Source organism: Myxine glutinosa, chromosome 2 (assembly GCF_964187855.1).
Source record: "Myxine glutinosa chromosome 2, kmMyxGlut1.1, whole genome shotgun sequence".
Lineage (NCBI taxonomy): Eukaryota > Metazoa > Chordata > Myxini > Myxiniformes > Myxinidae > Myxine > Myxine glutinosa.
In genome coordinates this window covers 254,026,610-254,045,194 of record NC_136262.1, presented here as the reverse complement: position 1 = coordinate 254,045,194, position 18,585 = coordinate 254,026,610, and the positions used below count along the sequence as shown (strand labels likewise).

The 18,585-nt window shown below is 47.6% G+C and overlaps 1 protein-coding gene across 4 annotated transcripts in view; it reads left to right on the top strand.

Annotated features, from left to right (window-relative positions):
• Positions 1-1,081: 1,081 nt before the first annotated feature.
• The window catches only part of LOC137414787 (uncharacterized), a 123,283-nt gene continuing 105,779 nt past the window's right edge, over positions 1,082-18,585 (top strand). For 3 of the 4 annotated variants that reach the window (XM_078772451.1, XM_078772450.1, XM_078772447.1), the window contains exon 1: positions 1,114-1,319. The gene's annotated coding sequence lies outside the window, so the exon portion shown is untranslated. Of the gene's footprint in view, positions 1,320-18,585 lie in introns of all 4 variants that reach the window. The other variant, XM_078772449.1, reaches the window with a different exon arrangement.

Genomic DNA, 18,585 nt, shown 5'->3' with positions numbered 1-18,585 from the left:
TCAGCAGCCGGACAAACAGGAAACTGGTTCAGGATGCCACTATAAATCCAACAATGACTGAAAGATCTGCAAGGCTCTATGTCTGAAATGGGGGTCATTGTTCATCAATCAACAATATCCCGTTCCCTTCACAAAGCTGGCCTCTATGGACAGGTGGCAAGAAAGAAGCCATTGCTGAAAAAGACACATCTGAAAGCTTGCAAGGAGTTTGTGAAAAATATTCTTAATAATACTGCAGGTATATGTCGAAACGTTTTGTGGTCAGACAAGACAAAAATTGAACTTTTTGGTTTAATTCAAAGCGTTACATCTGGTGCAAGTGTTACGTCTTACATTACACATCGCCCAGTCAACACCATCCCTACCATCAGGCATGGTGGTGGCAGCATCATGTTATGGGGCTGCTTTTCATCAGCAGTGACTGGCAAGCTTGTCAGGATTGAAGGAACAATGGAAGGTGCAAAGTACAGGAGAATCATTGATGAAGGATTCTGCTTGAATCAGCCATGAATGTGAAACTGTGTAGGAGATTCACATTTCAGCAGGACAATGATCCGATGCATTAAGCTAAAGACACACTGGAGTGGCTGAATAAGAAGAAAATGAATGTTCTTGAGTGGCCCAGTCATCGTGAACCCAATTGAACATTTATGGTGAGACTTGAAGATTGCAATCCATCGACGATCCCCATCAAACTTGGCCGAACTAGAGCAATTTTCACGTGAAGAATGAGCAAATATTTTACCATCTCACTGTGCAAATTTGGGAGAGACATATACTATCCAAAAAGACTCGAATCTGTCATTGCTGCAAAAGGTGCTTCCACCAAGTACTGACCTAAGGGGCTGAATAATTTTGCAACAGGTGAATTTTGATTTGTGCATGTTTACAGGTGTTCCTAACATGCAACCTCCTTATGTTATGAATAAAAAAGTTCATTTGGGAAAAATGTTTCTATGTAATTTGTAATTGATGTAAATATGACATTATTGGAAGGGGGTGAATACTTTTGCAGGCCATTGTACACACAGAACAGGTCGTTGTTGGAGGCCTACAGCTGCCTGTCCTTTGGTGAGTTAATGATTACGTACTTAATCAATTGGCCTGGCCCTCAGTGGGGGGATTGGTTCACTGCTCGACAACAAGGGACACGAGTGCATGTCTCTGTAAAGTAGTTGCTCTGCTGATTGAGTTTTCCTTTTCGTTGTTGATACACAACATGTCTCGTCTTATGCAGTCTTGGATCATCATACTCTATGGTTGCTTCGCGTTTGGCAGGGCTGAGTTCGACATGGTAATTCAAAGAGCATTTCAACACGGTAAGCTTTTCTTTTTTCCTTCAGCCACAGTCCATAACATGTCTTTACAAGTCTTTACATACAGTGTTTTCAAGTCATTGTCTTTTACAAGAGTAAATGATTTTGTTCTGGCTGCATCAATCTGCGGTTTGCCTCATTATTTGTGTTGTTCCTTGATCAGACATTGAAGTGAACAAGGTGGAATCAAATCGTTTCTACCCCTTAACACTTATCAGAACCAAAAATGCAACTTCTGGTCCGATTACTTTTGGAAAGCATTGGGAACTAGAACGGCACTCAGTAGAGAGCATACCTCCGCCAGGTGAACAGTTTATGTTTTGTATCCGAGGGCAAGAACTCCATGGCTTTTCAAAGTCCAACACGTCCCAAAACTACCACCGGGAAAAGCTCAGCCAGCCAGACAGGGCATATAACTAAAGTAGGTGAGTTATTGCCGACACCCGAGCCAAATTCCAAATTCTTGAACCATGATAACAGCTAGATTGTGGTAGATGTAGTATGGTCCTTGTATTGTGTTTTGAGTTGCAGTTAGATTGCCATGTAACAGTGATCTGTCAAGTTACGTTGTTTGTTGCAGGTGATGCTGAGGATGCAGCGTATGTAATTTATAGGCAGGTTAGACCTTCAATTGTGTGTGAACACCTCATGTAAGTAGGTGGGGCTAGTAGGTGACAACTTCTCATGAGAGAGGCATATGTCATGTGTGCAAAGGGCTATCATGATCTGTCTGGCCACTGTGTGTTAGCCATGGCGGCGTAATGTGCTGTGGAGCTGGAAGTACCAATGTGCATTTATCTTTACTCGTGGGGTCACCCGTGGGAATCCCACAGGCATGGAGGTGTATCGCTGCGATCGGTGTAGCCGTTTTTGCGGTACCTGGGACAATAACGTTAGGCGGGAGTCCAAACCTGAAAATGCTGGAGACCAAAGCTGAAATTGGAAAACAATATAGCCTATTTTACTCCAGGGGGTCCCAGGATTACCCACCCAAAATTTTGTTGCGATCGGTTCAGCTGTTTCTGAAGCGTTGTTTCCACCTGGTTTCTGAAGTGGTCTGCTTTGAGTCTGGCATCCATCCTGTGCATCAGAGAAAAAGGGGAATCTCGACTACGTTATCGTCGTGGTGCATGAGTGTGATCTGTGGCCTCTCGTGGGTAAGGAATTACCGTATTTTTGAATCATTTTACATAAGTTTGAATATTCCCATTTACCTCTCTGTGTCCATTTGACTCACTTGGTTAGCGTCTTGTTACTCTCTTCCCTGTTTACTTTACAAAATAAATCCTTTAAAAGGTAAGAAAATGTGTTTGCGGTATATGATTTCCATGTGCATTTGCTGCCATTGCTTCGGCCAAATTGAACGATCCTTGGGGAACAGTAAAGTTGTATAAATTAATTGAACGCAGTGCAATAAAATATCGTTTGGTCCATCTTGCGAGACTAAATGTCTCGGTGCTAAGGTTTCTGTCTTAATGGGAGCTTCAGACGTGACAATATGTTGTTGTTTTTCATTTGAGTCAAACAGACATTATGTTTATTTCAACCTGAACACAAAATCTAGGCTCATGCAAGAGAGAGGAGACTGAGGGTAAAATGACAATGCACTGACTGGGGGGCAGTGGGACCATGACAGTTTAACACCATAAGCACAGCAATGAATGAACAGGAAAAGAGGAGAAAAAAAAGGGGGAGGAAACAGAAACCTGAAAGTAGGACTGTTGGGTTATTTCAAATTAATAGTGAGAAAAAATATATATAATGGGTCAGGATTGGGGATGACATGAGATGGTGGAAAATATTATGGGTAGAGATGAGGGATCACATATCTACTATATAAGAGTGTCCTGGATGTTCCTGGATGTCTTTTTGTTGAATGTGTTTTAATAAATGTTTCCCCCTGTACTGTCTTTCCCTCGTGGTCCCCCTGTGCTGTGTTCCTGGATGTCTTTTTGTTGAATGTGTTTTAATAAATGTTTCCCCCTGTACTGTCTTTCCCTCGTGGTCCCCCTGTGCTGTGTTCCTGGATGTCTTTTTGTTGAATGTGTTTTAATGAATGTTTCCCCCTGTACTGTCTTTCCCTCGCGGTCCCCCTGTGCTGTGTTCCTGGATGTCTTTTTGTTGAATGTGTTTTAATGAATGTTTCCCCCTGTACTGTCTTTCCCTCGCGGTCCCCCTGTGCTGTGTTCCTGGATGTCTTTTTGTTGAATGTGTTTTAATGAATGTTTCCCCCTGTACTGTCTTTCCCTCGCGGTCCCCCTGTGCTGTGTTCCTGGATGTCTTTTTGTTGAATGTGTTTTAATGAATGTTTCCCCCTGTATTGTCTTTCCCTCGCGGTCCCCCTGTGCTGTGTTCCTGGATGTCTTTTTGTTGAATGTGTTTTAATGAATGTTTCCCCCTGTACTGTCTTTCCCTCGGGGTCCCCCTGTGCTGTGTTCCTGGATGTCTTTTTGTTGAATGTGTTTTAATGAATGTTTCCCCCTGTACTGTCTTTCCCTCGTGGTCCCCCTGTGCTGTGTTCCTGGATGTCTTTTTGTTGAATGTGTTTTAATGAATGTTTCCCCCTGTACTGTCTTTCCCTCGTGGTCCCCCTGTGCTGTGTTCCTGGATGTCTTTTTGTTGAATGTGTTTTAATGAATGTTTCCCCCTGTACTGTCTTTCCCTCGCGGTCCCCCTGTGCTGTGTTCCTGGATGTCTTTTTGTTGAATGTGTTTTAATGAATGTTTCCCCCTGTACTGTCTTTCCCTCGTGGTCCCCCTGTGCTGTGTTCCTGGATGTCTTTTTGTTGAATGTGTTTTAATGAATGTTTCCCCCTGTACTGTCTTTCCCTCGTGGTCCCCCTGTGCTGTGTTCCTGGATGTCTTTTTGTTGAATGTGTTTTAATGAATGTTTCCCCCTGTATTGTCTTTCCCTCGCGGTCCCCCTGTGCTGTGTTCCTGGATGTCTTTTTGTTGAATGTGTTTTAATGAATGTTTCCCCCTGTACTGTCTTTCCCTCGCGGTCCCCCTGTGCTGTGTTCCTGGATGTCTTTTTGTTGAATGTGTTTTAATGAATGTTTCCCCCTGTACTGTCTTTCCCTCGCGGTCCCCCTGTGCTGTGTTCCTGGATGTCTTTTTGTTGAATGTGTTTTAATGAATGTTTCCCCCTGTACTGTCTTTCCCTCGCGGTCCCCCTGTACTGTGTTCCTGGATGTCTTTTTGTTGAATGTGTTTTAATGAATGTTTCCCCCTGTGCTGTCTTTCCCTCGTGGTTGTCAGCTCTTTCACGAGCCTCGATTCAGTATTAAAAAAAAAGAAAAAAAAAAAAGAGAGATGTCTGTCTGTGTGTGTGTCTGTCTGTGTCACCATTTTTCTCAGAGATGACTGAACAGATCTTCGTCAAACTTTCAGAGGTTCATCAGTGAGTGCCTGGGAGTGTTTTAGGCAAAACAAAACAAACAAACAAAAAAAAAATTGAAAAAAAATCTTTCTTTGGAGTTGTTTAAAAAAAAAAAAATTGCTTGATAGTGCCTAAGCCTTTTTTAATTAATGACAGTTATACACAAGTACACATTCACATAAATAAATACAAAACAATCACCAGACATTTGAATACAAATAAGTTAAACCATTCCGGAAGTGTACGAAGTTGGTAGTACGGCTTCTTCTTCTTCCTGATCTGCATCACACTTAACTCAGAAACGGGATGAACGCCACATTCACCCCATTCACCCACCAGTATATATATTCTCCCTCCTCTATATCCTTCCCCCCTATCCCCCTCCCCCCCCATTCCCCCATCTCCCCCCTTCCCCTCCTCTCCGCTCCCCTCCCCTTCTCCCCTCCCCTCCTCCTCACTTCCCCCCTCTCCCCCCTCCCCTTCCCCCCCTCCCCCCTCCCCTACCCACTCCCTCCCCCCCCTCTCCCCCCTCCCCTTCCCCCCTCCCCTTCCCCCCTCCCTCCCCCTCCTCTCCTTCCCTCCTCTCCCCTCCGCCCCCACTCCCCCCTCCCCTTCCCGGCAACGCCGGGTACTTCTGCGTCTATTCTATAAAAGAGCCGTGTGTGTGTGTGTGTGTATGTGTGTGTCACCATCTTTCTCAAACGGATCTTCGTTAAACTTTCAGAGGTTCACTAGTGAGTGCCGGGGAGTGCTTTAGGCAAACAAAGAAATGTTTGAAAATTTTGAAATTTTTCATTGGATTGTTTGGGGTGTAGGAGTTGCGGGTAACGGGGAGGCGAGACACTCGTAGCTGGTTCAAAGCTCGTTTATTCCGACGGACTGAAAAACCGACCGGAACTCATGCATCATTTTTATCAAGCCCAACCCTCTTAAGGGGGCGTGGCTCCAACCACCGAGCACACGCCACGCCCATACCATCAATAGCCCCACTGGTCCCGTGCCCGTGGATTGTGCCCCAATGGGGTAACCCCCACAGGGGTCTCATTTCTAATTCCCTCTGTTGTGCTTCGGCCTTTGTAGCTATGTGAAAGGTAATTTTAAATGGTCCCCAACCCCATTACTTAGTGGGTGTCGGGAAGTGTTTTAGGCCCCTCACAAATTTTTTGGAAATAAGAACAAAATTTGATTTCATTTAAATGCCAAGAGAACAGCAACCCCAGGTACCCCTGCTAGTTATTAATAAGACACAGACATATAAATAATAACCAGGTTACGACAGATTAAAAATTGACTCTGAGGGCATTATCTGTGAAAGAGCTCCAATGAGATTACACAGAACAAATCGTTAACTTATTGCAAACTCCAGCCGCAAGCCTGAAATGACAAAGGGGATGTCTGGATAGGGGTTGCAAATGTACAAATAAACCTTCAACTGGGGACAGAGAAAATAAAAGAGAGATAACGGGAGGAATGGCATCTGTCCCTGAAACCGCAAGTGGTTATAGCACAACTAGTGGGAAAACTGGATCCCATGTATTCACGATTGCCAGTGAACCGCACATCGCAGCCTCAGCTCATGCTGAACGATGATGGCGGCCTCCTCTCTCTCCCATACTTTACTGCCGTCCAGTCCATTCTTCTCTCCAATAGATGTCGCACCTTCCAGCCCAATCTATTGGGGTGGGAGTAATTTCCAGCTCCACTTGAATGAACTGAACATACAACTGAACTACTAAAGTCAATACAACTTCACTCAAATGAACCCCCATCTCAAAAAATTCACCTGAACTCCACACTTCATTACTCACCTGCCATCTTTAATAACTCTCTAATCTCAGGACGAAGACTCCTATAACCACTTATTACTCCCGCCAGGGAGTAATGCATTCGCTCGTGTCCGTCCGTGTGTGTGTGTTTGTGTGTGTTCGTGTGTTTGTGAACAAGACATCTGGAAAAGTTCTGAACGGATTTGGATGAAAGTTGGTGGGATGATTGCCCTTGGGATAAGGAAGAATTGATTAGTTTTTGGTGAAGCTCAGGATATTATTCCGGATCCAGGAATTTTTTGAAGGATTTTTTTACCATTGGAAGATGGGGCTCATTTTTTTTTTTACATTATCTTCTATATATTCTATATTTAGCATTGTGATATGAAAATAGTTTTCATATTTGTTGTAAATGTAGTTTAAACTCGTGGTTATGCGTTAGAGCGATGTATTTTCTTTTAGCAGCGTCGTCTTCAATGTTCATTTTTAGCCGCGTCGCAGACGCTGGTCATAGAGTGCCCTCTGCTGTTGTTGTTGTTCTTCTTGTTCTTGTTCTTGCAGAGAAGACAAAACCTCAAAGCTCCACCCATTCTGGGAACCATAGCTCCACCCATTGTGGGAGAGGCTTCATATAAACAAATATCAACCATTTTATTAACTCGCATAGCTTTGAGGCCTGTTTTGTAGGCCCGTGGTGTCTTCCTCTCTCACACAGTTTTATTGCAAATCAAATTCGATATATCATTTCATTTTTCACAGTCGCTAACATAGTTTTAGACTCGGTTGAAAAAAAACGGGAAGAAAATCCGATGAAAGTTGCCCTTTATAGAACGAAATGAATTCTCAAAGGCCTGTAACTTCAAGTCCATTGAGATTTTTTTTTTTTAAATCGCGGCATGGTCAGTCATACACCGCCTGAAATAACAGATGGGAAAATGCCGAGATATATTAAAAATTCGTCCATTTGATGACAATCGTCACGATGAAATATTTAATTTATACGTCGTCACAATAATGTGGAGAGAGGAGCATAGCTTCGTTCACGTGTCGCCACAAACGGGAAATTGCCGAGATATATATTTTTAAATCGCGGCATGGTTAGTTATACACCGCCTGAAATAACAGACGGCAAAATGCCGAGATATATTAAAAATTCGTCCATTTGATGCCAATCGTCACGATGAAATATTTAATTTATACGTCGTCACAATAATGTGGAGAGAGGAGCATAGCTTCGTTCACGTGTCGCCACAAACGGGAAATTGCCGAGATATATATTTTTAAATCGCGGCATGGTCAGTCATACACCGCCTGAAATAACAGATGGGAAAATGCCGAGATATATTAAAAATTCGTCCATTTGATGACAATCGTCACGATGAAATATTTAATTTATACGTCGTCACAATAATGTGGAGAGAGGAGCATAGCTTCGTTCACGTGTCGCCACATACGGGAAATTGCCGAGATATATATTTTTTTACATCGCGGCATGGTCAGTCATACACCGCCTGAAATAACAGACGGGAAAATGCCGAGATGTATTAAAAATTCGTCGCTACACACGGGAAATTGCCGAGATATATTTTCACTTTGCACAAAAATAACATCAAGTAATCGAATCAATAGGAATGTCCTGTGCCTATAACATCGACGTTATAGGCACAGCTGCATCTAGGCATTGTGTAACATCGACACGGCTTTTGTTTTAATTAAAACTTTTTGTACTTGTTTTTCTTCTAATAAAGACATATTCTGTCATTTTAAAACCACCAAAGTGTGTATTCGGTTTCCCCGTTTCATAAAATGTATCATATGATACGTACAATGCTTTAAAACTGTTTTTTTTATTTTTTTATTTATTTTACCTCAGAAGAGATATCAACATTTACCTCAGCGAATATCAATCGCAGTGTCAGTATTTGATGAACTTATAAAGACTTAGGTGAGTTATAAGTGTGACAAGCTATTCTTCCCAGAATGAGTGGTCGCATTAGCTTGTACGACTTAAAATGAGCGAGTTTTGTTTTGCCGTTTGGGCCAGTTTTACATGTTCTATCCCGAAGGAATGAAACGAACGTTTTTCTGGCTTTCAATTTTATTTGAAGTCACACATGCCTCAAAATACACTCACTTATATAGAATTGAACGCTGAATCCGAAAATATAAGTGAAATTGTCTTGTTATTTTTTAACATTATCTTCTATATATTCTAAATATATATCTGTGCAGTGTCTGTCTTGTGTTGTCTTGTGTTGTGTTGTCACTGAACTACTCCCTCAAACTTTTGTGAAATCGTACTATTCCAACTTGACCCACGGCGGGAGTATGCGCTCTACTGAGTGGCGTTCTAGTTTACATGTATATCCTTTCTTACATGGAAATTCTGACTTGATCAACATTGTGTTCCTCTGACCTTTGCAAGTCGTTGACACCAATTCTGTCCTGATGAAATCTGGCCCAAAGGAATGTTGCGACTTCAAAGCAGATTATGAAATAGTTCAACAACATTATGGAAGATTAGATTATCCCAATCTGGGGCTGTTCAAAAATTACGTAACGCTATTTGCTTTGGGAGGCGTGTACTGTGCATGCTGATTGGCTTGGTTAAACCTTACCAGTAATTTTTATTCGACATCTATGATCTATGATATATGATCTATGATCCCTGGTGTTGGGCTAGTGGCTAGGGTGCCGGCTTAGGATCTTAGGATAAACCTAGGATCCTGGGTTCGAATCCCGGTCGATCGCTGAATTAACGCCAGGGGGGTTGACTCAGCCTGTTCATCCTTCCGAGGTCGGCTAATCGAGTACCAGTTCACTGGTAATTCCCTGGTTGTCGTTAAAGACGGCAAAAAGGGTTGGCGTCAGGAAGGGCATCCGGCCGTAAAAGCATTGCTTCAAAAAGGGGACCAAAAAACAACAACAACCACGGTCCCCGAAAAAGGCCAACCCCTGCTTTGTGGGGAAAAATGGCCTCTAAAGGTGTTTTTATTTATTTATCTATGATATAATATAAAAGGAGCTTGGTCTCGGCGTGTCTGCGTGCATGCGTCCGTCCATCAACAATTGTCCGAAAAGGGATTTATACATCGTACTATTGCTCGCCATCAATTCTGATCGTCATCTTTTTATCAATCAGATGCTAGGCAATCCACAAACAGTATGATATAGTTGAGTAAGATGAGGATAGATGGGCCAGTTTCAATTGAAGACCATAGAATTATAACCAGGCTAAGTCACATTTTTTTTTTTTTTTCCCCCGTTTTTCACGTTTTTCACGTTTTTCAAAATATTTTTCACGTTTTTCTCGAAATGACTAAAATGTGACTTAGCCTGGTTATAATTCTATGGTCTTCAATTTACATCACCAAAAACTCTTACTCCATCTTCTTCTTCACTTTTAATAATGCTAAGTCTCATTGAATCCCGTTTCTTATATCGATTAGATTCAGAAAACGCTTGCTATATTCAATACATTTTATTTCAACATTTCTATTTTATTAATATAACAGTAATACATCGCCCTATCAAACAATATTTCTGATTATACACCGCCTTTTAAAGCATCACAAATCAAGTAATTGCCTGGAGGTAAAATAGGGGGACTGAACATAAAAAGTTATATGGTTCTGCAATGGTGAAACATAATTATACATAGAAATAACAAGAAATATAAACTGACATTCTGTACTCTTGCCTCTTATTTGTCTTTTAATCTCAAATCCAAATTTCTTGAGTACATAGGCCTACATAGCAATAATTACAAATTTATCTTCACTGTTCCAAAACTTATGGAGGGCACTCTAAGGAAATGCCTTTTCTACTGAGATGGAAAATTGCTCATGAAGGCTAGTGTAAGGTAAGCTCTGCTGGTGATAACCACCAAAGGAAAGACTCGTTTGGAAATTATTAGGAATATGACTGATTGTGATGAAGAAGATGAAAAGATTGTGAAGATGAAGCTGATTGTGAGGGCCTTTCACTCACTCACCGCAGGCAGGTTGGTGGTCTTTCTGTCTTCTACCAACTCCTCTCTGGCCTAGCCCCCCCCCCCCCAGCCCTGTCTGTGCTCTGTCCCCCAAATATTCCTACAGGACGCACAAGATCTGCCTGCAACCATCTTCTGGTGAAATTGCCGAAATCAAATCTCTCTATTCACCTTCACTCCTTCATTCCTCTTTTCTCCCGCCTCTGGAACAAACTTCCTCACCCACTCCTCCCTCCAGGTCTTTAAAACAGCTGTTCACCACCATCTCTTATCTTCCCCCATCCAAAACCTTGATCTTTTCTACCCCCGTTAATTCATCCCAGATCCACTTTTCTGAAATACCGACTTCTTTCCTGGAATTCCTAGCTGTGTCCATGTGTTTTTTTTTTTTTTCAGCTATCTCACCCCCACCCCTCCTTCCCACACCTCCTCCCCCCAAGCCCTCTTCCTACCACAGATCTCCCGATGTCCCTGCTCTCAAATGTACTTGTGTGCTACCCCCTCTCTCCCCATCTTGTATCCCGCTCCCTTTATTTCGTCTTATGTGTCCGTATGTTATTTATTTTTTTTGTCATTAATGTTAGCTCTTACACGATATTGTATACAAAAAAAAAAAAGACACAAAATAATACGAGCCCTTACAAGAGACTTTTGCTGCGGGAGGAGGCCATTAAGCCCCATCAAAGCCTGTAATATTATTACCAACCTATGTGGTTATTTCTTTGTGCTCTATCCTTTTAAATGCTGACCATTGAGCACACACCATTCTTGAACTCTTTTGTATGACTCTGTGACAGCAGCTCGGCGTATGCCACTGTGGGGATTTCACAGGTTTTGAGGAACGAGGACCGATGACCATGGGTTGAATACAGAAGCTTCATTCACCAGAGCAGACACCAAATAGGTCGTTTGTTCCTTTATCAGCACCCACCACAAACTTTCTAGGCTGTGAAGCTCCTAAAGCTCGGAAGACTTTGTTACAGCTCCATTAACGCTCCATTCATTAAAACTCCGTGAAACTAGAATAAGGAACGAATAACAATGTATCAGATACGGGTTTGGGTTAACAAGCAGCAAATACAAACCCGGACAACAGCATGTTGCTTTATCCTCGTTGACAACCATCAGCTGTTTATTGAATTATTATACTTCTGGAATGTGTTTGCTCGTTAAACACAGCTCTACCCTTCGGTGTAGGGTACTGCTGTCCTTTTTGCATTCAAACTGTCCTCATGAGCAAGATGGCTCCAGATAGATAAAGGATGCAATACCAGTTCTCTGCACCACTGATGTCACATGGCCAATGCCATTAGCAATGGAGACAAGTGTGGTGCTGCGCACACACGACTCGATTGCCAGAGAGGTAGGCCACAACGCGTTGGTACAACAAGAGTCTTTATTCAGAGCTCGCACTTCAGCACTGGGCGGGCTCGAGCTTAGAGCCCGCATATATGTCCCGAGGCCACGCCTTGCCCCCGGGCGTGGCCGATCGGTCGAAAGGTGGGGCATGCATTTTAGTTCCCCGCCTGGATGCTCGCGCCACCCACTGGTGCGCGGAATTATTGCCCCTTGTGCCCGCCACACGTGCCCCCCCAGAATTCCGCGCACCTGAAGGGTGAGCTTGCGGGGAAGCCGGATGACCCGGCCGAAACGCCCCCTGGCGATGCGTGCAGGGCTGGGGGGTAGCGGGACGGCCTCGACGCGGAGGCAGAGCTGCTTGCGGGGGGTGGTCCACATCGAGGTGGGCCGGCTTGAGGCGGTCCACTGAGATACGATCCGGGGCACCGCCGATGTCGACGGTGAAATATTGGTCCCCGGTCTCCAGCACGCGGAAGGGCCCGTCGTACGGGGGCCGCAGCGGTGCCCGGTGGGCGTCGTGCCGGACGAAGATGTACTTCGCCGTGCGAAGCTCCGGGGCGACGTGGGAGGACCGGCAACCGTGGTGTGCCGTCGGCAGCGGGGCGAACCTCCGGGCGGTTTCCTGCAGGGTGGAGCGCTGTTGCGCCGCGGACCAAGGAGCCGTGGAGTCAGGGATAAATTCGCCCGGTACCCGCAGTGCTTGCCCGAAGACCAGCTCCGCCGAGGACGCGCGCAGGTCGTCTTTGGGCGCTGTGCTGACACCCAGCAGGACCCAGGGGAGCCTGTCGGCCCAGCTGCCATCGCGGAGGCTGGCACGGAGCGCGGCCTTCATCGAGCGATGAAAGCGCTCACACAGGCCATTGGCCTGGGGGTGGTAGGCCGTGGTGCGGTGCAGTTGGACGCCGAGCCCTTGCGCCACCGCACCTCAGAGCTCGGAGGTGAACTGGGGGCCGCGGTCGGACGAGATGTCCGAGGGGGCACCGAACCGGGCAACCCAAGTGGCGATGAAGGCTTGCGCCACATCAGCCGCAGATGTCGCCGCCAATGGCACGGCCTCCGGCCACCGTGTGGTGCGGTCCACCATGGTGAGGAGGTGGGTGAACCCCCACGAGGGGGGCAGAGGTCCCACCAAGTCGACGTGGACATGGTCGGACCGACGCTCGGGCACCGTAAACGGGGCCAACAGGGCCTGGGTGTGGCGGTGGACCTTTGCGCGCTGGCACGCGAGGCACGTCCTGGCCCAGTCGCGGACGTCCTTCCTGAGGCCATGCCAGACGAACTTTGCCACGACGAGCTTCTGGGAGGCCTTCGTGCCTGGGTGGGACAGGCCGTGGATGGCGTCGAAAACCGTGCGCTGCCAGCCAGCGGGCACGATGGGGCGAGGCCGGCCGAGGGAGACGTCGCACAGGAGGGCCGCGCCCGCGACGTCGAACGGTACCTCGGTGACGCGGAGGCCCGTGACGGCAGTCCGCAAGGCCTGGACGCCGGGGTCGGCGGTCTGGTCCTCCGCCATCCGGGCATAGTCGATCCCGAGGTGGACCGCGTGCGCGACGGACCGGGAAAGGCAATCCGCCACCGGGTTGTCTTTACCCGCGACGTGACGGATGTCCGTCGTGTACTCGGACACGGCAGAGATGTGACGCTGCTGCCGTGCCGACCATGGCTCAGCGACCTTGGCCATCGTGAACACAAGGGGCTTGTGGTCGATGAAAGCCGTGAACGGGCGGCCCTCGAGCAGATGGCGGAAGTGTCGGACCGCCAGGTGGAGCCCGAGCAGCTCGCGGTCGAAGGTGCTATAGCGGCGTTCGTGCGGGCGAAGCTGCCGGCTAAAAAATGCCAGCGGCTGCCAAGCACCACTCACCCACTGCTCGTGCACCGCGCCCACCGCGTAGTCCGACGCGTCGGTGGTGAGGGCGATCGGTGCATCGGGTGCTGGGTGCGCTAGCATGGTGGCGTTGGCCAGGGCCAGCCCCTGCCCGCGGTTTGCTTGTCGGACGTGGAGGCAGGGAGGAAGCTTACCTGCGCTCCTGTGTCACAAAGAAAACGGCGCCCGGACAAAGTGTCCGTGATGAACAGGAGGCTGCCGGAATGGCCGACGCTCAGGGCCGCAAGTGAGCGCCGGTCAGGTCGTTTCCCGACCCGTCAAAACAACACGGCGGGCGGCACGTTTTAGCCTTGCGGCCGAACCTGGCATGGTAGTAGCACCAGGTTTGCGGCGGTGGCGGCCGCGTCGGCCGTGCTGGTGGTGGTGGCGGCGGCGGTAGTGGGCGGGGCGCAGCAGCGGCCACGAGGGAAACCGGGGGCGCTGGAGCCTCTGCACCCGGAGCCACTACGGCAGCACCGTAAACCGACCGCGTGTCGCAGGCTGCAAAAAACTTGTCAGCCTCTCCGGCCAGGGCGCAGGGTTCCGTTAGTTTGGAACCGGCCAGCGCGAGGCGCACCTGTATCGGTAGCTGGCGGAGGAAGAGTGCGCGGAACAAGAAATCCGGGCGCTGGTCCCCAAGCAGAGACAGCATGAAATCAATCCGGACGGATGGTCGTGTGTCGCCGAGGGCAGGAAGGTCCAGGAGGCGGTCGGCCCGTTCGATCTCTGTGAGCCCGAACGTGGCGAGGAGGAGACGTTTGAGCGCCTCGTACTTGTGGTCGCCTGGTGGGCGCCGAAGGATGGACACGACTCGGGCGGCAGTGCCGGGCCCGAGGGCGGCGATCACATGGTAGTACCGGGTCTTGTCCGCCGTGATGCCTCGGAGCTGAAATTGAGCTTCGGCCTGCACAAACCAAACGTCGGCTTGCGCTTCCCAAAACTCCGGGAGTTTGACTGCGACGGCGTTGGTAGCCATGGCGAGTTCGGGGGTCAGCAACGGCTGAACCAATCGGGGTCACCAGTGTGGTGCTGCGCACACACGGCTCGATTGCCAGAGAGGTAGGCCACAACACGTTGGTACAACAAGAGTCTTTATTCAGAGCTCGCACTTCAGCACTGGGCGGGCTCGAGCTTAGAGCCCGCATATATGTCCCGAGGCCACGCCTTGCCCCCGGGCGTGGCCGATCGGTCGAAAGGCGGGGCATGCATTTTAGTTCCCCGCCTGGACGCTCGCGCCGCCCACTGGTGCGCGGAATTATTGCCCCCTTGTGCCCGCCACACCAGGATATTATGTAGTTTTTGACCATTTTTGTGCTCAGGGAGTCTTGGGTTGTCGAGGCAAGGGATCACCAGCTCTATCAACTTCTCAACTCCTTCAGCAGTGATCAGGGAAGAATGGCGCTGCATGGGTCTCGATAGTCAACGACTTGAAGATCACGACGTCAATGGCGACAATGAGAATGCAATTTTTATCACTACATGGTTGAATCGGAAGAATCATATCCGTATCCATATTCTGTATCTGCAGATTGAAGGATACGGCTGCATTGTATAAGATTGCACTAACTCGCGGGCACCGCCACCCTCTGGCCAGAAGTCCCTTTCTCAGTTTATCGGAGCTCAGGTCGGAGAACGTGCTGGAGCATGTGCACTGGAGAAAAGCTAAAGTACGTGCTCGTCTGCTGGCCTGGGTGCCCACTTAAGGCCAGTATTGGGATTGGAAACAGAGTTAGAACCTGGTTTGAAACGTCTATGCATCAGCCCAAAACTGTTTAATGTCCATTTTGGGGTTTCGGAGACATCGACATTTGCTCCATTAGTTGGATTACAGGATCATTATGGCTACAATTATTTGATTATATCTAATAAATAAAATTCATCGGGCTGTCTGTCTGTTCACGTTTTCTGCAAAGACCGCTGAGCTGACAACCACCAAATTTGGTCACATAGACCGAGCCTGACAAGGGAGTTGTCCTGCGGGTATTTTCATCCATCACCTCAGCCTTTGAAGGCCACTTTTCCGGCTTTTTCATTTATATGCAATCTCATTGGTTAACAGCTATCACGGGACACATAACACGGGCAATGGCCAGCAGACCCAATTAGCCGCGCTGTCTCTTCCAGTTCCACCCATTGGCTCGCTGCACAGCTGCCCTGACTCCACCCCCAATTCGAACCTAACTAAATAAATATTAAATAATACGCTCACCATTCGTCATTCGTTCATCATTCGCATGCGTGCTGTGGTAAATGGTGTAAAGTACCGGTATGTAGCGGTTACCGCTGGATGCACACAATCGCCTTGCACCGGCCAGAACACGGCCAGACGCGCCTCTCCCGGGCATGCCCGGACTCACTGTTCCCGGGCACGCCCGAACCTCCCGGGCACGCCCGGTCTCGTCTTTCCCGGGCATGCCCGGACTCACTGTTCCCGGGCACGCCCGAACCTCCCGGGCACGCCCGCTCTCGCCTTTCCAGGGCTCGCCCAGAGCGTCCGGGCATGCCCGCTATCGCCTTTCCAGGGCTCGCCCAGAGCGTCCGGGCATGCCCGCTATCGCCTTTCCAGGGCTCGCCCAGAGCGTCCGGGCATGCCCGCTATCGCCTTTCCAGGGCTCGCCCAGAACGTCCGGGCATGCCCGCTATCGCCTTTCCAGTGCTCGTCCAGAGCGCCCGGGCACGCCCAGCCTCGACTTGCCAGGCCGCAGCCAAACACGCCCGGGCAGGTCCAGACTCGCCTTTCCAAGGCTCGCCCTTGATACCCGGGCATGCCCGGTATAGCTTTTGCCGGGCAAACTTCCCGACATAAATGTGTATATATATTGCTGCCCGATAAACGGGCTTTTCAGAGTACCCGAGTGTGATACATTTATTAAACCTACTCGGACGAATTTCCATCTTTGGTCGCATCAATTCTTTCAACTCGCGTTGGAGCACAGCTCCTTCAGGTACGTACCTATTCGTAATCGCCATTCCTTTCTTTGAAGATGTATGGTTTTTAAAATACTATTAATTTTATAATTGTGTAAAGGATTCATTTGCTTTGATAAATGGAACTTTATAATGATGGCGCTTCCTGCCTCCCTCACAGCTTCTGACTGGACATTTGTTTTTCATTGACAAAGGTTAAAGGGGAACCCAAACGTTTAGACCACTTCGACACGAATTCTTCTCTTGATATGATGAGATATGATGTCTTTTTTCCGATTTATAGTCGGTAATTCTGCAATTGAGTTAAAATCTTCTTCTTCACAAGCTTCGTGACGCCACATTCGGAAGTCGTCCGCCATTTTCGTACTGTTTGCCGGTCATGGGAGACGGAGAACCGCCCAAAATCTAGATGTGCAAAGCTGATACAGACATAACCAAGAAGACTCAAAGCTGTAATCACTGCCAAAGGAGCTTCTACGAAGTGTTGACTCGGGGGGGGGCTGAATACTTATGTAAATTAGATATTTCTTTACTGTAGGAGCTATGCTCGCACGATAAAACCAGACAAAATGGACGACGCCAGGAATGAAGTTTCACTGAGCTATTTATTTCCAGCTCGCTCGAAAGAACTCAAAAGCACTGAATCTGAATCAGCCCATCGAACGGGCGGCAATTTATAAGTAAAGTTCAACACACAAAAGCCACGCCTCTCAGGCGGGGCGTGGTATGCAAATAGGTAAGTCAAGTGTTCGCCTGGGAAAGGCAAGTCTGGACACGCCCGGGCGAGTCCGGACAAGTGACCGCTCGCCGGTTGCGTCATCGGCCGGTGCAAGGTAATTGTGTCATGCTTCCGGTAACCGCGACATTACTTCATTTTTTATTACTGTGTAAAAATTCCTAAAATAATAATTCCACTTGGACATTATGGGAGTATTATGTGTAGATCAGTGACAAAAATAATCTCAATTTAATCCATTTTAAATTTAGGCTGGAATACAACAAAATATCAAAAACGTCAAGGGGTGTGAATACTTTCTGAAGGTGCTGGAGCTAGTTAGTACCTTTTGTCTTCATAATGTCTGCCCCGTGTTGTGCAGATTTCATAGTCTGATCATCACAACTGGACTTGTCCTCCTGCTTTTGAGAATTAGCCTGAGAGGAAACTGTACATGATAAATGTACTTCGTACATTCACTTCATTTATTAAATCTGGAAAATTACCTGCTTGATATTAGCTGTATAATTTGCACTTGGGGAAGGCTAAGGTGTAAAATGACACTGGTGGGATGGGCCAAATGGGGAAGACTAAGGTGTAAAATGACACTGGCAGAATGGGCCAAATGGGGAGGGCTGAGGTATAAAATGACACTGATACGATCGGCCAATTGGGGAGGGCTAAGGTGTAAAATGACACTGGTAGGATGGGCCAAATGGGGAAGGCTGAGGTATAAAATGACACTGGTGGGATGGGCCAAATGGGGAGGGCTGAGGTATAAAATGACACTGATACGATCGGCCAATTGGGGAGGGCTAATGCATAAAATGACACTGGTAGGATGGGCCAAATGGGGAGGGCTAAGGTGTAAAATGACACTGGTAGGATGGGCCAAATGGGGAAGGCTAAGGTGTAAAATGACACTGGTAGGATGGGCCAAATGGGGAAGGCTAAGGTGTAAAATGACACTGATATAATGGGTCAAATGGGGAGGGCTGAGGTATAAAATGACACTGATACGATGGGCCAAATGGGGAAGGCTAATGCATAAAATGACACTGGTAGGATGGGCCAAATGGGGAGGGCTAAGGTGTAAAATGACACTGGTAGGATGGGCCAAATGGGGAAGGCTAAGGTGTAAAATGACACTGGTAGGATGGGCCAAATGGGGAGGGCTGAGGTATAAAATGACACTGGTAGGATGGGCCAAATGGGGAGGGCTGAGGTATAAAATGACACTGGTAGGATGGGCCAAATGGGGAAGGCTA